Source organism: Natator depressus, chromosome 22 (genome assembly GCF_965152275.1).
Source record: "Natator depressus isolate rNatDep1 chromosome 22, rNatDep2.hap1, whole genome shotgun sequence".
In the NCBI taxonomy this organism is placed as follows: Eukaryota; Metazoa; Chordata; order Testudines; family Cheloniidae; genus Natator; species Natator depressus.
Genome location: NC_134255.1, coordinates 17140617 through 17156434, shown reverse-complemented (window position 1 = coordinate 17156434; position 15818 = coordinate 17140617). Strand labels below are relative to the sequence as shown.

Below are 15818 nucleotides of genomic sequence, written 5' to 3'. Positions count from 1 at the left end.
GGAAAAATAATCCTGTCTCCCCTCCCTTTAAGACAATAAGCCAGGGGTGGGCAAACTTTTTCGGCCGAGGGCCACATCTGGGTGGGGAAATTGTATGCAGGGCTGGCAGGGGGTTGGGGTGCAGGAGGGAGCGTGGGAGGGGGTGCGGTGTGCAGGAATGGGCTCAGGGCAAGGGATTGGGGCAGAGGAGGGGTGTGGGGTGTTTGAGGGGGTTCTGGGAAGGGGGTCGGGGTGAAGGAAGGGTGCAAAGTGCAGGAGGGGGCTCAGGGCAGGGAGTTGAGGTGCAGGGTGCAGCAGGGGTCTTAGGGCAGGGAGTTGGGGGACAGGGTGCAGGAGGGGTTCGGGTTCCGTCCTGGCGCCGCTTACCTAAAGTGGCTCCAGGGTGGCAGCGGTGCACACAGGGGCCAGGGCAGGCTCCCTGCCTGCCCACCCTGGCCCCACGCCACACCACTCCAGGAAGCATCTAGCACCACGTCACTGTGCGGCCCCTGGGGGGGCCCACAGGGCTCCACAAGCTGCCCTTGCCACACCTCCAGGTACCTCCCCCAAAACTCCCACTGGCCGCGGTTCCCTGTTCCCGGCCAACGGGAGCTGCAGGAGGCGGTGCCTGGAGGTAAGGGCATGCACGGAGCTCTCTGCCCCCCTCCCCCCAGGCCACAGGGACATGGTGCCAGCCGCTTATGAGAGCGGCGCAGGGCCTGCGGCACCATGGGGGGCAATCCCATGGGCCAGATCCAAAGCCCTGAGGGGCTGGATCCAGCCCGCGGGCCGTAGTTTACCCACCCCTGCAAAAAGTCACTCTCTCTGGCACCACCCAATAAATGCTAGCAGCCCAGCTTAGACATCCTACTCTGGCAGACCACTGAAATGCTTTCCACAATGCAATATAGCATATCACACTGCAGTGACAGCCCTACCTCCTCACCGCCTTTCACTTTGCCATCACTGAGACCAGTGCAAAGAAAGCGTGAAACACTATCACCGTTGGGAGTGGGGAGCTCTGATTTGGTCGTGCTTTACAATTTCTTTGCAGAGGTGTGAATGAAGGCACAAGGTCTAGGGCATGGAGAATCAGGCTACTAGTCATAAGTGATTGTAAAAATGACTACGTAGAACTGCATAATTATTCTCTCACTTTGAGATTCCAGATCCCAATTTGTGCCCAATTCACAATCCAAAGATGTTTTTCCTACCTGCCTTGCAAATTCCACCTGGAATGTAAAAGTTAAGCAGGGTTCTTTCTGCCTCTCAAACAATCAAGATTTTGCCATCAGAACTTAACTGGCAGTTTCACAGCCGTTGGAACAAGCCGGAGCAGAATCCAGCTCACTCTTCCATGGCAGGGCTGGATCAGCAGGAGTACCGCTATTATCTGTCAGCAAAGTGAGGAGCTCTGACTCAAAGATGCCCGAGGAGCAGATATGTCAAGTAGTAGAGCTGATTAGGAATTCTTCAACAACCCTTTTCTTGTCAGAAAATGCCAATTTGTTGAAACCAAAACTGTTGGCGAGAAAGGCTTGGCTTGAACAAGTCTTCTGTTACAATAAAAATGGGGGGAAAAGGTTCTGAAATTGTTGAAACGTCCCATTTTGACTTTTCTGAAATTAAAAGAATGCGTTGTTTGCTTCGAAATTCCCTTTGGTTTGAAATTTAAGATAATTTGTACTAAAATATTTAAAAATATAAATAAAAAGGTAGATATTGCAACTTTCTGAAATGATCAGAACAAAATATTTTGATTGACCTAATCTGAATTTTTTCATATTTTTGGTTTTTTCAAGATTTCCATTATTGGTCCTGATTTGGGATGAGAAATTTTTTTTTTAAATCTCAAATTCTTGTGGAATGAGAAAACCACTTCCCTCCCAGTTCTACTGAGTGTTAGAAGGCACCATTTTTTCCATACCATGCACACTTTTTAATCACAGCAGCACCTCTGGAGAAATAGTGGTGACCCCCAGGGGTCTGTGCTATTCCACATATTCATAAATGATCTGGAAAAAGGGGTAAGCAGCGAGGTGGCAAAATTTGCAGATGATACAAAACTACTCAAGATAGTTATGTTCCAAGCAGACTGCGAAGATCTACAGAGGGATCTCACAAAACTGGGTGACTGAGCAGCAAAATGGCAGATGAAATTCAAGGTTGATAAATGCAAAGTAATGCACATTGGAAAACATAATCCCAACTATACCTGTAAAATGATGGGGGCTAAATTAGCTGTTACCACTCAAGAAAGAGATCTTGGAGTCATAGAATCATAGAATATCAGGGTTGGAAGGGACCTCAGGAGGTCATCTAGTCCAACCCCCTGCTCAAAGCAGGGCCAATCCCCAACTAAATCATCCCAGCCAGGGCTTTGTCAAGCCTGACCTTAAAAACCTCTAGGGAAGGAGATTCCACCACCTCCCTAGGTAACGCATTCCAGTGTTTCACCACCCTCCTAGTGAAAAAGTTTTTCCTAATATCCAACCTAAACCTCCCCCACTGCAATTTGAGACCATTACTCCTCGTTCTGTCATCAGCTACCACTGAGAACAGTCAAGATCCATCCTCTTTGGAACCCCCTTTCAGGTAGTTGAAAGCAGCTATCAAATCCCCCCTCATTCTTCTCTTCCGCAGACTAAACAACCCCAGTTCCCTCAGTCTCTCCTCATAAGTCATGTGTTCCAGTCCCCTAATCATTTTTGTTGCCCTCCGCTGGACGCTTTCCAATTTTTCCACATCCTTCTTGTAGTGTGGGGCCCAAAACTGGACACAGTACTCCAGATGAGGCCTCACCAATGTTGAATAGAGGGGAACGATCACGTCCCTTGATCTGCTGGCAATGCTGCTACTTATACATCCCAAAATGCCATTGGCCTTCTTGGCAACAAGGGCACACTGTTGACTCATATCCAGCTTCTCGTCCACTGTAACCCCTAGGTCCTTTTCTGCAGAACTGCTGCCGAGCCATTCGGTCCCTAGTCTGTAGCGGTACATTGGATTCTTCCATCCTAAGTGCAGGACTCTGCACTTGTCCTTGTTGAACCTCATCAGATTTCTTTTGGCCCAATCCTCTAATTTGTCTAGGACCCTCTGTATCCTATCCCTACCCTCCAGCGTATCTACCTCTCCTCCCAGTTTAGTGTCATCTGCAAACTTGCTGAGGGTGCAATCCACACCATCCTCCAGATCATTGATGAAGATATTGAACAAAACCAGCCCGAGGACCGACCCTTGAGGCACTCCACTTGATACCAGCTGCCAACTAAACATGGAGCCATTGATCACTACCCGTTGAGCCCGACAATCTAGCCAACTTTCTATCCACCTTATAGTCCATTCATCCAGCCCATACTTCTTTAACTTGCTCGCAAGAATACTGTGGGAGACCGTGTCAAAAGCTTTGCTAAAGTCAAGGAACAACACATCCACCACTTTCCCCTCATCCACAGAGCCAGTTATCTCGTCATTGTGGATAGTTCTCTGAAAACATCCACTCAGTGTGCAGCGGCAGTCAAAAAAGTGAACAGAACATTGGGAATCATTAAGAAAGGGCTAGCTAATAAGACAGAAAATATCATATTGCCCCCTCTATAAATCCATGGTACGCCCACATCTTGAATACAGCATGCAGACGTGGTCACCCCATCTCAAAAAAAAGATATATTGGACTTAGAAAAGGTTCAGAAAATGGCAACAAAATGATTTGGGGTATGGAACAGCTTCCACGTAGGGAAGGATTAATAAGACTGGGACTTTTCAGCTCGGAAAAGAAACGACTGGGGGGGGGGGGGGTTATGTAAGAGGTTTATGAAATCATGACTGTTACGGAGAAAGTAAATAAGGAAGTGTTATTTACTCCTTCTCACAACACAAGAACTAGAGGTCACCAAATGAAATTAATAGGCAGCAGGTTTAAACCAATGCACAATCAGCCTTGCCAGAGGATGTTGTGAAGGCCAAGACTATAATAGGGTTCATCATGGATGGATCACTTTTTGATTCCCTGTTCTGTTCATTCCTCTGGGGCACCTCGCACTGGCCACTGTCGGAAGACAGGATACTGGGCTAGGTGGACCTTTGGTCTGACCCAGTCTGGCCGTTCTTATGCTTGCTTGAGATGTGACTGGCCCCTCAAAGACATTACTGAGTGTTCGACTAGTAGTAAGACCAGATGTCGGACCAAATGGCCAACACAACCAGCAACATTCAGAAAGCCATGATACTTCCTACAGGGTCGGTATGTGTGTCACACCTCATTAAATTGCTCAAACAATGAGCCACATCTTTAACCAAGACCCTTCAATGTCATTTTCGACAGACTAAATAGCAGAGTATTAGCATAGCTGTCAAGGCTTCCCAGTTAACCTCTGTAGCAAGTGAGGTTTAAAGTGCCTTTCTCAGTCCACAGCACATTCCTCTATTTTTATTTTTTTTTAAAGAGAGAAAGATAAAGAGAGGAAAGAGATATCTCCACAAAAAGCTCTGAATATTTTACCAGGTCAAATTCTGATCTGGTTTACCCTACTGACACCTTTTAACACAGCGGGATTGCACGGGCATAACAAAGCTGAATCTGGCTCATGATCTTTCAACACCCAGGGCAAAATTGCTTTCTTGTATTAGTCTTTTAAACCCTCTATGGGCTCAGGCGGTAGAGAGGACGGATGATTTTGTGGCTCAGACTGCGCTTTGGGACTTGGAAGCTGCGGGGTCAATTTCTGGCTCTGGTATGGACTCCTATAACCCTCTGTCTTCCCCGTAAATATCAACCTCATCTCCATCCTTTTAACACGAACAAATTACATTTGCCATTTCCCTGACTCTTCTGTGTAGTTTGTCTCTTTTCCCCAGACAGTACACCTCTGCATTTCTCTTTGCCTGTATTATCCGTTTACTTTGTCCCTGGACCACATTTGTCTCTGCAACATTTTCTAAGGGTGAACATACAGGAGAGAAGAAATACAAACTGGTATCACGGACCTCCAGCATCAAATAATCATGAGTCAGGCCCCAAAAATTAGGAGACAGGCTTAAAAATCATGAGCTTTTTAAAATAATATATTGTGGGTTCTTTCCTTTGCCTTCTGATTTCGGACCCCTGAGGGAGTACTTGCTTCATGGGCTCAAGCTTTTCTCTGCAACCATGCTGACTAAAAACTAATTTATTTTTTAAATGAAACCGGACATCCTCATGCAACCTATTGATTCCCCCAGCTGGGGCTTTACGGAACACAAATATTTCAAGTCTTCTGATAAACTCAGGAGAGGTGGCAACAATGGCAGATTCCCTCCCACTTGTTTCCTTGTGTGCAGGGAAAGCCATGGCAGTCCTAAAATTCTTGACAGTGTCCCTTTAAGGGAGCAACCATTCTCTGGAACAAAATTAATGTGTTGTTTTTCCGTGCAAAATATTTCTCCTCTGAGTGAGTAGCTTGTTACTAATTGGGCAATGTCTTTGCTGCGTGGGACTGTGCAGAACAAAACACTTAGGCCTACTTTTAGCAATGTAAGAGCTATAAGGACATCCACATCTGTAATTACTGAATTTCATTTACTAAGAAACTGAGTCACTCCTGTTATGACTGTACTGTTTGCTCCAAGAATTAGATTTTTTTTTAAGTGAGATGTTTATTTTACTGAAATCAAATACACCTGTTCATTTATCAAAAAAAAAAAAAAATCCTGCAGTGCCAGGAAGCATGGATCCAAAACTGCAGTGATGCTATTGAACCCTATCCTTCATTGCCCTTTACACAAGGCATGGGGCAAGGGTAATACACCCAGAGAAGGGGGCGGTTCCATTCAGGCACAGGACTGGTTCTGCCAGTTCTGCACTACCCCTGTGCAAAGGGAACGGTCAGTGATCTGCACTGCAGTAGAGGTGAGGTGAGATGGATGGGCTAGGAAGGGCCATGACTGGGAAGACCCTCACAGTCCCCGATTAGGAGAGATGCAAATTCTCCCCTCTATCCCTGTTTAGGTGATGACACAGGGCTACGACTGGCCCGTTGCATTTTGAACGATTATTGGATAATACTGTAGTATTTTTACAAGGTTTCCTCTTTTGGTGATGGACAAATCTTGAGGGTTTCAGAAGTTTAAGTCCCAGCAGCATCCAAAAGATGGTAGTTTCTTTTTTTAAAAGAAACAAATGTGGCTAGAGGCTGCAAAATTCCATGAGAAAAAAGGAAGATTTCGCTCCCAGCTATAATGGCACAGAACAGCCTCTCATAGTGCATATCCTTCTGTTTGTTTTTGGCTGGAGTATGGAAGAGAAGAGTTAGGATGCAACTGAATTAATAATGAACAGAAGGGTCTGATAAACTTTTCTGAAGGTCAACAAAAGATTCACACTGGGTGGACCTGAGTTTGGGGCAATCGTTCTGCAATGGGTTAGCAAAGTTCAAACCAGTTAGTATTGGACCTAAGCCAATCCATCCCTCTCTTACAAATTACCCTCAACAGAGCCTTCCTCTTAGTAACATAACTAATTATTGTAATCAACTTTCATAAATAAAATTTGTTGAGGGTTTGTTTTTTTTCCAGTACATTCTAGTTTTAAATAAATTACCAGAGTCAAAGCTAACTTCTAAACAGAGTAATTCTAGACATTCGTCAGACTCCAAAAAATGCTTTAATTAGTGCCAGCTAATGAAGTCCTTGGGTAATTAGGAGAACATTTGTCCCGCCTGCATATTTTTTTCTTGTTTACAACAATTTTAAAAAAATACTTAGAGTCTAGACTTCAAGAACTGTATGCTTTTCTTAGTTACTCCGTAATACAGTACTTGTGTAATTATTAATAATTACTAACTGAAATAACATTTTACTGATCAAGTTAAAAAGTTACTTTTTTTTTTTTCAGCACAGGGAGAACTGGTGGGAGGTTGAGTTCCTCAGTCTCCAGGGGTAGATCAAATAGCAGCAGAAGCAGTCTATTCCCTCTTGGGTGCTGTGAGTGATGCCCTTTGGGAGTATCTCCTGCCTACAGTAGACATGTTGGTGTCAATGACGTTCCTTTCTTATCCTACTCCAGGGCTGAGAAGGCAGGAGTCACACTTCACTTCCAGCTCAGAGACCTGTCACTCAGCCAGAAATCAGCATTTAAAAATCTGCCCCCCCCCCAACATTCCCTTTGACAGCTGCTGTGCGTGGCTGCTGGTCTGTGGTATATACTGCAGTATCCACACGGCACTTGTTCTTAGGTTAGGTTTAGATGGATGCCTATGTCCATAAACCAGTGCCAGACCCCAAACCAATCAGTTTCAGTGTCTGATTTCTCCATTGGGTGAAATTCTGCACTTTCCCCAGTCCAGGAAGTAACTTCCCAAACACCCGATTCCCCACCTCTTCTAAATTCAGCTGCTCTTTAATTTTGCTTTTTGTATCCAAGTTACGCAGGTGAACTTGAAGACATTCTCAAGGGAGGGATGGAGTCAGAGGACCACTAGTACTGGGAGGGGTTATAGAGACAGATCCTGTCCAATGGTTGGCTGGGAAGGGGTTAGCCATGCCTTTGGCTAGAGGAAGCAGCACATCTGATTGCCCTGAACGCAAGGATTTGCAGGACCGCCTGCTGGGAATTAAGTCCTCCATCTCATTGTAGTAGGCATGGTGCTGGGTAGGACTGGGGGGATGAACTGAGCAGTGAGAGGTTCTTTAGGAAGAGGGATGGAATTGAGAGGAAAACACTATTATTAAACAGGTATACTATGGTAATACTTAAGAACCAAGAGTGGGGCCCTATTGTGCTAGATGCTGTACAAACAGAGTCTCAGGTTGTCCTTGCCCTGAAGAGTGGACCATCTAAATAGACAAGACAGACACAAGCTAGGGGAAAGGAATAGAACACACAGGCAGCGTGAACAGTGTTGACAACATGGTTGTGAACGTTCTTCTTGGGAGCTTGGCTGCAATGAGCCATGCTCCAGCCCTCTGCTTTGCACTTTGATTGCAGGAAGCTCTGCTGTGTTTGTATTTTGTCTTTAAAGGGGCAGCAGCACATTCTTTACACTTTAACACTTATGGGAAAGCTTTATCTTTACTCCCTTATGTGGAGGTTAGCTTCTTTTCCAGCTCCAAGCAGCTTGTCAGAAGCAGTTCAGTTTGTAAGAGGTTCCTTAGGGGTTGATGATCAGATGTGTCTGAAAAAAGTTAATTATGTCTCAGAGGAAATTTGAAAAATATTTGGTTTGTACTTTTTAAAATTTCCCATGAAATTTGTTCAGCTTTTCAAAAATAAATGAAATGTTTTCATGTTTGAATACCATTTTAGTAACAAACAAACAATCAAAACCCCACCCACCCACCTCTTTTAACAAAAAACCTGAATTCCAAAATCCCAAAATTAAAACTAAAAACTAATTGTTTTTAATTGAGGAAAAAAACAAAACAAAACACACTTGTTTTCAGATTTTTTGCCAAGAAACAAGAAAATTTTGACTAAAAATCACAAAGCCACATTTTCTCAAAAATTTTTTCAATGAAAAAATTTCAACCAGTTCAGCAGCTGAAACGTGATATCTCAGTTTCATTTCCAAACAGCTGGGCAGACAGCATCTTTGGTGCTGCTACTGCTGTTTTCCATTTTTCCCCGATATGCTGGGTTCCCAACTGACTATTAAAGCACAAATTTTCTAATCAATTTATTAAATGCTTCAAGAACATGTTTGTTTATCTTAAAGAGAGAGGTGCTCATGCTGTAACATGCAGATCCACACGTCAAACACTCCAGTTTTAGGCGTGGTTTGGATCTGGGGTTCTTGTTCAACCTGTTATGAAAATAGCATCCATCTGCAAAATTCAGAAGCTGCTTTGGATTTCAAACACCTCTCCCCTTGGGACTGTCTGGGTCGGTTTCCATTCAGCCAGACGCCCTAGTATGAAATAAGTGAGTTGCACATGAAATGAGCTCAGCATGTCTCCTACTGGCCTTCTCCACTCAACAATGAGGGCAGTGCACCAGGAAACTCCTTGGCTGTAGTAATGTACAAGTGCACACAGTGAAACTAGCTGCTGAATGGGTGAATATTCCCATTGGGAAAGTCCATTCCAGCGCCTGGCCCACCTGTTGGCAGATTCACAAGCCTTGCATCTTGTGTGCTCAATGCCCTGGTGGGTTTGCATTTTGCAGAAACACCGGACGTCAGCACTGTGTGGCTCATGCTCAGCCATCAAAAGCACCATCATTCAGTCCTCCCTGAGAAGGGCAAGTTAGAACTCTCAGCCCCCACATCAGCTCAGCAACAAATACAACCACCTGGGGAATAAAACCCAGCACTTTCCAGTCCTTTAACCCATGGCGATGTGTCACTGATCAGCACAATTGGTTCTAATAGCTCCCCAGGTAGATTCAAGAGAGCAACGAGTTGAACATAAAAATCCCTTTATTATTGCCATTTCGCTTTTATATACCCATCAAGCTTTCATATTTAATCTCCTACATCACAATAGCTGATCATTTTTAACATTTGACATTGATAAAGTGCCCGCTGCTATTATTCTGACATACCATAAAACATGACACCCATTTGCAATAGAAAAGGCAAAGAATCAATACTCAGCCCCATTTTCCAGTGCAGCAGTAAATCACAGAGACCGTAACAAATTGTTTTAAATATAAGCACCTTCAGAACCAATAAAGAACCCAGCTGATCCATGCCTATTGTCATATTGGTCAAATATCTTTTCTTTTAAATGGGGGGGGGGGTATTTAAAAAAAATCCCCTCTCTGCACCATGCTTTTCTCCTAGAAGGACATCCTTCTGAGTGCGGTCTGACATTCTCAGGACATCTATCCTGAGAATCTTTGTTGCTGGTGATATCATGAGTGTCTCTGGGTATCTGATTTTGCTGTCTGAGACTCTGAATCAAAGCCCATTAAACTCAATGAGGATATCACAATTGTCTTCAAATTGGCTTTAGCCCATGCTCTGGGAGTCAGCTAGCATTAAGCTTAGCACACAGCATTATCAAGATGGGAAAGTCAGAGTTAAGGCTGCTACCTTGTTCCATGCTGGTGCTTTTACCATACTACTTTGTACTTGTTTAAGGCAAACATCTCAAATCATTCTAAGCCTCCCAGCATCCCTGCGATGTAGGTAAACATGACTAGATCAGTGTGTTAACCAAGTCTCAGAGAGTTGAGGTAGTTCACCCAAGGCCTCACGGAAAATCAATGGCAGATTCATGAACAGAACCAAGAGGTCCGGACTAGTCACCTGCTCCATGACTCCTCCTTTATAGTCAGGTATCGGAGTGAGTGAACCCACATGCCATGGTTTATATTTTCATTTAAATATGTATATCTCCCTATCACTCATCTCCGACACTAAATGAGTGCACCTGTGTGTCTCTTATGTATCAGTTCGCAAGATTATCTTTTCTGCATTCAAGAGGCAGGAGGGTCCCAGAACCCGGGCTCCAGCCGAAGTGTCTACATTGCAATTGGATAGCCTTGCAGCCCAAGCCCTGCAAACCAAGTCAACTGACACGGGCCAGCCAAAAGTGTTTCACTGCGATGTAGACATACCCTAAGTGACTTTGGAGCCTAAGTCCCATTTTCAAAGCACCTAAGTCTTCAGGAGACAGAGTTCCATTGAATCATTTACTTCAATTTTTTACCCACTCAGATTTCCTTGTCAATTTCACAGATTATTAGTGTGGAGTTTCAGTGGTGCATTATCTCAGGCATGGGTCATGTGTGCCCATGCTAACCTCTGCAAAGCCACCTTCCTCTTTTGTGTGTCTCTGGGTACAATCACTCCATTGTGATTAATCTGTAGGATAAACCTGAAAACACAACACAACATCAGCATCATTTAAAAGTCTGAGATACTGTGAATCTTGTGTGCATTGTTTAAAAATGTTTTCAGCTTGTCTGCTGTCAGAAAGCTCCTAAATAATACAGTTTACCTGAGGTGATTGATTTTTAGGAATCCTGCTCATAGACCCAAAGGATGACATTTTAAACATGCCTTCCTTGCTTTTATAGGGAATTAAATGATCATATTTTGACAGGATTGATCATATAGAGGTTGAGATTGATTCTCTCGGTGGTTTCAACCTATAGCTCCTAGAGCCGATAGAATAATATTCTCTCTCTTTAAAATAACGCATAGCTGACTATTGCTGCTGCATGCAAGAAAACAAACACTCAGGAGGAATTCCCAGAATAGCATCTCTCTGTCAATGCTACACCCGGGCGAGTCCAGGTCTCTGGAATTCATCCCCATCCCAGGAATGTTTGCAGATATGTATTGGAAATTCAGGGTGCTTGCATGGCACCCAGTCACAGGAGGTAAGGTGTGCCCTTGTATTGGCATTAGTGGCGGAGCAATTTTGATTCTACTTTTAGGCCCTGATCCTGCAAAATGTTCTGCATGGGAGGACATGGGGGCTCCCTCAGGTGCCAGGCTCTGCACCCACACAGGAGCTGGCATGGTTGGGGCCTTGGAGCACTCACTCAGGTAATGAGACCAGCACAACAGCAATAGGCTTTTACACTCTCTGCTGAACTGGTTGTGTGATCATGAGGCCAGATTTTGTTTTCAGGGCTGTGGTGAGCGTGCATGCAGCAGGCATCTTAGAAGCCAGAAGCATTGAAAGAATCTAGAAGTTGATGTGCACTTATTCCTGCCTTAACAGTATTTTCGCCATCCAGTTCCTGGAGCACAGTGAGTTGTAAATCCCCTTGACAAGGAAGAGGTTAAAGAGCTGGTATGAACTACTCTAATACATGCTGGTTGTTTAGATGGGGGCTCTTGGAATGCATGGTTTGAATCTAAGCAACAGCTCTCCCCTGGCACGGGTCATTTTTTCCCCTTCCAAAACAGGGGATGTAAAAATGAATTTCATCTCAGCCTGACCTTTGCAGGCTAGCTCAGCACTACAGACCATCACTAAGTTGATCAGAGAGACCAGAGCTGTTGGGGGTGAAAGGAGGGAGGAAACCGTGGAAGTCAATGACTCTTGCTCCGAGATGCTTAATACACTAGCTAGCAGAACTACAGGCACTGGGTTTACAAGGGCAGGGGAAAAAACATTCCGCTTGGAAAAAAGCCCATTGCCTTGAGATGCCTCCTGTGACGTTTAAAGGGAATTTAGCTTCATTAGCCTCCTTTTGTAGGCAGGAGATCAGCCACTGGCCCCAAATTTTTGGAAAGGTCTCTTCCAGGGAGGAAGGGGGGTGTCCCTCTAGTGATGTTAAATATTACTTAGTTCCTGCCCTCAGAAAATGAAGTCTTCAAGGAGGAAAAAAACCCAGCTCTTCTTCAGAGCTGCAAAGTACTTGACAAAGGCCCATTCTCCTACCCAGGCAGCTGGTTTTTTGTGCAAGGTGAAAGGGAAACCGCCTCTGGAGAGGTCAAGACGACATTCTCCTCATCAAGTTTAGTTAGGAACCTCTCCCTGTTGGGACTTCGACATGGGAACAATCAGTGCTCAAAGCTGCGGCAGCCCTACAGCTGTGGGAAAGGAGACTGCAAAAACCAGCAAAATTACTGGGGCTTTAAAGCTTTTGTGCATGTTTCCAGCCACTAGAGAGAGAGGCCCTATTAAAAGCAAGGAGTGGAAGCATCCTTAGGTATGTCTACATTGCACACTAAGCCCAGGTCTGTGGGACCCAGGCTTGTGGACTTGGTTTCTACTTGAGCAGCCACATTGCATTGCGAGCCTGGGTTTACAATGGACGGCCCTGGGTCTCACAGCCATGCTCACACATCCGTACTGGACTACACAGGCCTTCTGACTTGGGATTGTTGCCTGACCTGCATCCACACTGTAAAATGACAGGGCTTGGGCCCAGCTCTCCGAAGACTCCTAGGACCCAGGTCCTGAGTGTTTGCTGACCCAAGTCAAACTGATTTGTGTGTGGAAGGAAGGAAAGGTTGGGGTTAGACCTGCGTCAAAGCCCAGGTGTAGAGCGCTGTGTAGATATAACTTTAGACACCACCACTTAGATAATAGCACCTTGGCCTTGCTTACATTGCAAGTTGTGCCCGTTTAACTAGCTAGTTAGTTGCACCAGTTTAATTTTTTAATTGGATTAGCTAAACCAGTGCAGACCCTGTGTGGACAGTCTTAAATCTTTAAGATTTACACTGGTTTGGCCAGATTGAAATAAAACACACCTTTAGTTAAACCCATGCATGTACCACAGACCAGGGCTCCGACCTGGACCTTAGATCTCAGGTGATAGGCCCCTTAGAAGTAATTAAGATAAATAGAAACAGGCTTAAATAAGAAGTAGGGAGAAGGGACAGCAGAACTGCTCTCTAGGGTGACGGTCAGCCCTGGGGGAAAGCAGGCACAAAGCCTTGCACCATTTTGCTCCCAACTAAGCCCTTTTTGAGGATGTAAGTGGTGCCTTGGCCTTGTGCTGGACCTTTCTGTGGAGGAATTGGCATCTGCTAGAGAGTCTGGAAGTGCTGGAGGGACGTTGGTGGCATGCTACTGACTCAGAGCCTGGAAGCTTCAATCCATTGCAGATAATGGCTAGGCAAGGGGCAAGCAGGGATTCTGGATATTGCAGTGTTATTTATACTGAAGGCAGGGGAAAGAATTTACTTGCAACCCATAATACAGTTCACCTATGCAGCCATGTGCTTCCATCATTGGTACCCTCACCCTACTTCACTTCTCACATTTGGACCTAACTCTTCAGTGCAGTAACTACCTCTTCCTATGTAGATGTACAGCACAATGGGGGCCTGATCCCAAAGGGGGCCCTTGGGCACTACGACAATAATCTCTGGCAGCTGGTGGCTACACTAACTACTCTCTTGACTAACCCTACTTCCCATTTCCTTTCAGACCTTTGTCCAATTCACATGGATCTTTCCTACAGCTCACTTGTAGCCAAAAACTGCCCTATCCTCTCTTATGTTCACAACACACAGAGGAAGTTCAATAAAAACATCAAATACTCTTGCTGGAAGGCTGGAACATAACATTACCTTATTTCTTAAAATCCAAAACCCTAGCACATAAGAAGCAAAAGCCAGAGAGTGACAAATCAGGCTGCTCCCTGAGGCAATGAGGCACAACTCACGCTGCTTTGCTCTAGGGTGACTTGACAGACTTGACTGCAGAGCGCCCATATCACACACTTCCCTACAGAGACTTGTAGCCTGCAAGTAGGACCAGGAAGCCCTTTACTCTTAAAGTGATAGCTTATCATTTTAACCCAGTTTTCAATACACCACAGCTTCACCCTGGAAACATAAGTTGCACTCCTTCTGCTGGCTGGATTTATAGTTACTGAGGGCTTTGAGAGGCTGGTTTAGTACCAATTCATCTCACATGCCCTGTGCTTTTCTCAATAATTTAATCAAGGCAATTTATTATGTTGCCCTGAGGCAAGTAGGCAAATAAGAACAGACTATGATGTTCCCTGCGCTGTTCTCAGCTTGTGGAGATGAGAGCGCTTCCCCTAGCATGGGTCAGTCCTGAGGAGCTTTTTCCCCAGCATGCTGGGGGAAGACAGATGTTTCTGAGGTGTTTGCCTGCAATTTGGATTACTGAACAATGCAGGAGACAAAAAAATTAAAAAAATAAAGCACAGGGAACAGAAAATCGTTGTGGGTTTTTAATGTGAAAGGTGAGATCGAATTGCTGTTTGTATTCTCCCTTTAATAGGCCCTCAATTGATAATTAGTGTTATATTATCACACATCTTTAATAGAATATTGATGCCTTTGGCAGAGATATAATCCCAGTGTCAAGAGTAATTCCCCTCTTTCCAGCGTGTTGCACTTATTACACGCAGGCACAGCAGAGACAGTCACAAGGCTTGGCTGGTGCATCTCAAATCAATTAGATGCAGCACCTCACACAAGTGACTTACAGCACGTCAGAGAAATGCATATTAATGCTTTGCCTTGGGAGCACAAACTGACCGAAGAAAAGCTGGCTTTGTTTGACTTTCTTACTCTTGTCTTTTTGGTCCCAGGGAACCCTCTGGGATAGCAGTCTGCATTCTGGAACGCATCCCAGCCTTGCTTGGGAGCCCTTGACATCCAAGGGTGGAAGGCTGCAGGTGTGGCACAGCTCTTTGTGACTCTGATGTGAAGACGACGAGTTCCCCGGTGTCGTGTTGCCGTAGGATGTGATGAGCTATCTGATGCAACTCACTGATGAGTGTTACTGCAAGACGTCTCCAGGGATTTTCTTGCTCCAGTCAAGCTAGCAAATGGCTGCTCCTTACTAGTCCCGTCATGGAGGAAACTCATCCCAGTACCAAGGGGCAACTCAAGCCCTATGCACCACCTAAATCCATCCTAAACCTGAAGTTGCAATTTCCTCGGAACTCGTCACTGTCAGCAGGATCTTTCTGCAGATAGCTAGCACTGACCCATGCACCACTTGAGTGCACTGGGGAGCACTTCACCCTCCATGAACCTGCCTGCACTGGAGGACCAGGCTAGACCCAAGACAGGGAGGTCTGCAAAAGGATGCAGAAGCACTCGCAAGAGTTACAGTGAAGCCAGACAAACCCCTGGGCTCATTTATCAAAGTGCTTTCAGGTCCCATCTGAAGGCAGGTGAAACAACAACAAATACCAAGCAAAGCGGGTTAATCTCAATCCAGGGAGGCCCTGCTAGCCCTGGGTTCCTCGCAAAGCTTAAACTCAGTAATGGTGGGTGTCAGACTGGACCAGAAGTCTGTTCCAGCTCGGCATGGAAAGCCTCTTCTGGATCTTCTCCCAAGACAGTGGGAGTCACACTGGTCCCATGTCTCAGGCCCTGATTCTTATTCACACATTTACACGGCTAGAGCCTGGGGCCTTTGTTATAAAAGCTTCCACAGCACTCAGTGGGGATCATCGTACT

At 45.2% G+C, this 15818-nt stretch overlaps 2 long non-coding RNA genes across 2 annotated transcripts in view; one reads left to right on the top strand and one right to left on the bottom strand.

Annotated features, from left to right (window-relative positions):
* The window catches only part of LOC141975942 (uncharacterized), a 300224-nt gene extending 285167 nt beyond the window's left edge, over positions 1-15057 (top strand). Inside the window, exon 5 of the long non-coding RNA XR_012636030.1 lies at positions 14939-15057. This is a non-coding gene — a long non-coding RNA (uncharacterized LOC141975942). The remainder of the gene's footprint in view (positions 1-14938) is intronic.
* The window catches only part of LOC141975943 (uncharacterized), a 204099-nt gene that overhangs the window by 171627 nt on the left and 16654 nt on the right, over positions 1-15818 (bottom strand). The gene's annotated exons all lie outside the window — the stretch shown is intronic.